Source organism: Nycticebus coucang, chromosome 20 (assembly GCF_027406575.1).
Source record: "Nycticebus coucang isolate mNycCou1 chromosome 20, mNycCou1.pri, whole genome shotgun sequence".
NCBI classification, from domain to species: Eukaryota; Metazoa; Chordata; class Mammalia; order Primates; family Lorisidae; genus Nycticebus; species Nycticebus coucang.
In genome coordinates this window covers 30,029,305-30,034,645 of record NC_069799.1, presented here as the reverse complement: position 1 = coordinate 30,034,645, position 5,341 = coordinate 30,029,305, and positions in this window count along the sequence as shown.

Here is a 5,341-nt window from a genome sequence, read left to right as displayed (position 1 = left end):
AAGAAAATAAAATGATATTTTCTGAACTTGTTAATTGATATTTGGGAATTATGTCTTTTTATTTTTTTATTTTCCAAGAAAGCATTGGGGACAAAAAATACCTTTTGGCCCTACAGGCTGTGCAAACAGAAGCTTTTTCAGTTTGGAAATACATAGTAATTAAGACTTTGTGTCTGTCTTTGAGGTACTGTATGACTGACTTAGCTATAATAAAAGAATTCACAAAATAATTTCAAACAATGTATATAAAGCACATTATAAATTAAAGACATTAACTTTAAGCAAAAAAAAAAAAAAAGATTAAAAAGCGTGTTACCATTTGCTATTTGGGTAACAGATTGACTCTCATCTGTATTTGCAGCATGTTATTCCACAGCACAAACTTGTGAAAGCCATATCTCATAAATTTGTCAATCAAAGGCGCGAGGTCTACTAATACTTCCTGTTTCTGAGGGTGTGAACATTTTTAGTATTAAGTGAATCTCTACTGAGGTAGTCCTGAGGTTTCCCAGGGGGAAGCTCTTCCCAGATAGAGAAATTTACCTGGATGTTGATTTCTGGGCATCTCTCCTCATCCTCCAGACAATAGAGTAAACACCTACCAGGTATGTTCAGAGAGTACCTTCATGGGAAGGCTATTGTTTCCTAGAGAATCAGTAATCGTGAGTATTTAATTTAGACAATAATTCTCTCCCCAACAATAGACAAGGAAATCAGGAATCTAAAGGAACTGATGAGTCAACTTTTTCTGCAATCTAGCACGTAAGAGGTTGAAGAAAGAATTTGTGTTCCAGCTGTCCTGTCACTGCTGCTACAGAACCAGCTTGCTTAGTCAGAGGGGAGAGTGAAGTATTAAGCAATGAATACGTAGCCCCAGTATTTATTAGAAAGCCTTGGCCCACAGCTTTCCATAGGTAAAGAGAGGGTAGACTACCCTTTGCGCTGGGCATCCCTAGAGCCATTGTAACAAACAGTTGACTGCCCATGAAGACATCATTGTCATGGACCAAGTATTTCCTGGGCCTGAGGAAAATGTTGTGCCCATCTCAGGTTGCCAGAGTGGGCTGAGTTCTGCATTTTCTTTCTTTTTTTTTTTTTTTGTAGAGGCAGAGTCTCACTGTACTGCCCTCGGATAGAGTGCCGTGGCATCACACAGCTCACAGCAACCTCCAACTCGTGGGGTTCCGCGATTCTCTTGCCTCAGCCTCCCGAGCAGCTGGGACTACAGGCGCCCGCCACAATGCCCAGCTTTTTTTTTTTGTTGCAGTTTGGCAGGGGCCGGGTTTGAACCCGCCACCCTCGGCATATGGGACTGGCGCCCTACTCACTGAGCCACAGGCGCTGCCCGAGTTCTGCATTTTCTCACTCAGAGTCCCAAGGTCAGATTCCAGTGGCAGGTGGCATTCCTTAACAAGCATGCACCCACTTTCAACCCTCAATTCCTGAGTTTCAGACTTACCTCTGCCTGGGTACCTCTTTTTAGCCTTTGCCTCACCAAGTCCTCTTGGTCACACGACCTCCCTGTCTGCCTGAAGTTTTACTACTGACCACAGTGAAAGAGCTGCCCATTGATTCAGCCTGAGAGGAGTCTGGGGTGTCTTCCTGGATCTTTTCAGGGAGTCTGTGAGGAGGTTTAACATAGACCATTTGTCTCCACTTGAGGGGTGGCAAACTAGAGCTTTAAGCCAAGGGCATATGATCAAGGCCACAGGTTTATAAAAGAGACACCATTCATGCAGCAGGGGAAAAATCCATCTTACTTGATTGAGAAAGTCACAACTCAAAAAGGGGAGCAAGGAGAGCAGGTAGTCTCCAGTTTATACCACAACCAGAAATGGTCCAGTTTGGCCATTTCTTGTTAAAGAAAAAATGTGTTGTTTAAGGGTGGCAGCAGATACACATACATAGTCTGTCTTCTTATCTTAGCAACAAAAAGCCAAGACGTGTGAGGAGTGAATTAAAGACACAGAGGAAGGAGTGAAAATGTCAGGCAGTAAGAAAAAGAGGCTAGTGTTTTAAAGGATAAAGTTCGCTCCTGTTTTTCTTTGCTTCATTTTCAAAAGAGTAACTCATAACCTTGGGTAGTGATCTCGAAACCCATAACTAAGGAAATACAGCTTCAGGCTGGCAGAAGAAAATACAGAGCAGCAGATTTAATACTATTGTGGCAGACTGATGCCTAATAATTGATGTTTGTCACTTTCAGCAAATACAGAGCAATCTGATGAGGTTTTAAACAAAATCTCAAAACAAAAGTAACACTTACCTGGAGATTCCCTTTTCAGTTAGGCCAACCTGTTCACATACAAAATTTTTCATAAATTTGCCTTTGCAAACGTTAGCCCTTACACAGACCATTTTTGACGTGCTGAAGCCAATGTTTGTCAGAAAATTTTCTTCTTGGATCGGCACATGTAGCTCAAGTAGCTAAGGTGCCAGCCACATACACCAGATCTGGTGGGTTCATATCAAACCTGGGCCCACCAAACAATGACAACTATAACCCAAAAAATATCTGGTCTGATATTGGTGGTGAGGGCCTTAGTGCAGCTACTTAGGAAGCTGAGGAAAGAGGATCGCTTATGGCCGAGAGTTTGAAATTGCTGTGAGCAGTGATATTATAGCACTCTACCCAGGGTAACAGCTTCAGACTATGTCTCAAAAGAAAAAAAAAAAAGCATATTTTCTTCTTAAATCATCACTTATTTTAGAAGAAATATTGTTACTAAGTTTTGTCCGACATGAAATCATTCTCTTTCCTTTTAGTGCTCCTTTCCACCCATGTTTCTTCGTATTCATGAGTTTCTTCACATCTCTCTTACATACTGGTTCCGTCTTGCATTAAGTTTTTTCCCTATTTTTAATGGAAATGTGATCCCAGTTAAGTCTTTTCTATGTAAAGGCCTGGGAAGGTAGTTTTACAGGATTTACGTCTCTTAAAGTTCAGACTTTATCAAACAATGGGGTAGGTCAGCTGGAAAGCACTAAAAGAAAAAATAAACAAGGCATCATCAACCAGGGAGCAGAGGGACTTTAGAGTACACTGTAGGTTTATATTTTACCTTCCATTTTTACAAAAGATATGAGAGGGAAAGAGAGGCCCTGAATGTTTGGGGAGAATAGAGGGGTGGCTCTCATGTTATGAACATCACTTTCTTTACTGTGACACAGAGAGACAGAAACCTAACAACCAGCCTTCCCAGCATCTCAGGTAGACCTTGTCTGAAGCTGGAGTGTGTCCACCAAACTAAAAGAGTTCCAGAGTCAGAGCTGGTTCAGGGATTTCACAGGGTCTAGAAGGCAAGTTTGATCCTCCATCTTCAGGAGAGAGAAATGTCACTTCCAGGGCATCTCTCTAGTAGTGAGGGGATGGTCCCAACAGAGGCTACTTCCTGAGCCATTCCTGACTCCAGGAACCCATAGTCATGATGCGGGAAGGGCTCTGGCCTGCTGGCTTCTTGCCTGACCCTAGAGTAACTCTGTTCCTGACAACCTTCTTCCCTAGTGGTAGCAATCATTTCAAAGCTTCCTTCTGTTTCTTGGGCACTGATGCTGGCCTGGCTTTCTCTTGCTGTCTCTTCATCCCAATTCTCCATATCAAGACCTTAAAAATCTGGTTTAATGTTCTGCTTGTGGAGCCAGACGCCCCTTTGTATGCTTTTCAATATCAGGATGAACTGGAGGATGATGTGCATTGTGGAGATGGGAAAAAAAAAAAGAAGGAAATGGAGCAGGGGTAGGTAAGGAGCTACATTACCTAGAAAGCAAAGAGAGTGAAAGCTGTAAGTGTGATAAGTACTGTGCATCAGGCAGCGTGAATTCAGAATGTCTAATGTTCCATTACCTTATCTTGCTGAAAATGTACACTTTCCTCCCAGATTTTGGCACTAAAATGTCACATATGGGGAACAGATGTCAAGTGTGTGATCCCTGGTTTTTGGTTTCAGGTGACACAGCATAGTTACTGGTACCAAGACAGTGGAACAAATGAGCAGAACAAGTAGGTACAAGTGAGCAAAAGGTCAAAGTTTATTAAACCACAGCACACTCCAGACAAGGGAGACATCTACCTTATCAAGTGGAGAACACCCTGGATTAGTGAGATTTTTCCCGTTCATGACAATTTTCCAAATCTATGTTAAGTGGTGGGGGAGGGGAATAATATATTTACTATTTTTACTGGAAAGGGAGAAAAATTCCCGAATGGAGAGTCCTCCCATTTCTATCCCTGTAAAGCCATTTCTAGAAGTTGTCATAGTATTTGTAAACTGTGATAAGTGATTGTAGCCTCCCTGCTAGGGAGGCTAAGGCAACAGAATCACCTGGGCCAAAGGATTTGGAGGTTGCTGTGAACAGAGACACTACAGCACTCTACCGAGGGTTAATAAGTGAAACTCTGTCTCAAATAAAGAAAAAAAAAACTGGTGAATATTTTACTGTGTTTATGAAAATGGGTCCCTTGAGGCTACTGTCACCTTACTTGTATGCATGCTACAAAGACCCCTTTTAGTGGCCTTGGCCCTATCTCCACCCTGGGGCGTCTCTACCTCTGAGAGTCATTTTTGTAGAGCAAACATCAGTTCAGTTTTTGAAAGCCTTCCTGAAATACTTTCCTCTCTTGGCAGCCCACTCTGGCAATTTTGTTCCTTCTCATTATGAGCAAGGATGCCCTAGAATCACCTGCCCCTGTCTCTCCCTAGCCCTACAAAACATGATAAACACAACTTTAAGACATCATTGACATTTGTAGAGAATTTCTTCCATATGAATTATGATTACAAAAGTATGAGAAACATTTAAGGACATTGTCATATTCTTCACAATTGTAGAATATCTCTATGAATCCTGTTCTGTACTGAAATGTGTGAATCCTGGATTCGACACTGTCTTCAGAGTTGAAGGGGTTTTGTTCTGTCATAAATTTCATAGAGAAAGGTTTGAGCAGAAGTTAAACATTTGTCACCTTCTTCACATTTATAGCCTTTCTGTTCAACATGAATTCTACTGTGTACAGAAAATTGTGATTTCTGGCATAAAGCTTCCACACACCTTCATATTCTGATTTTTCTGACATGATTTCTCTTATGTTTACTAAGGGCCAAGGATCAGTTAAAACGTTTGCATATTATTCTCATTTGTAAGATTAATCTCCAATATGAATTTTCATGTGTAGTAAACTTTGAGCTCTGGTTAACTGCATCACCAAACCGTTCACAATTGTGGAATTTCTCTCCAGTATAAATTCCTATAACCTTCATTAAGTTACAAACACCAAGTAAGGTCCTGCCACATTCTTCACATTTCTAGGGTTTCCATGTTATCTCATTTTCTTTTAATGTAC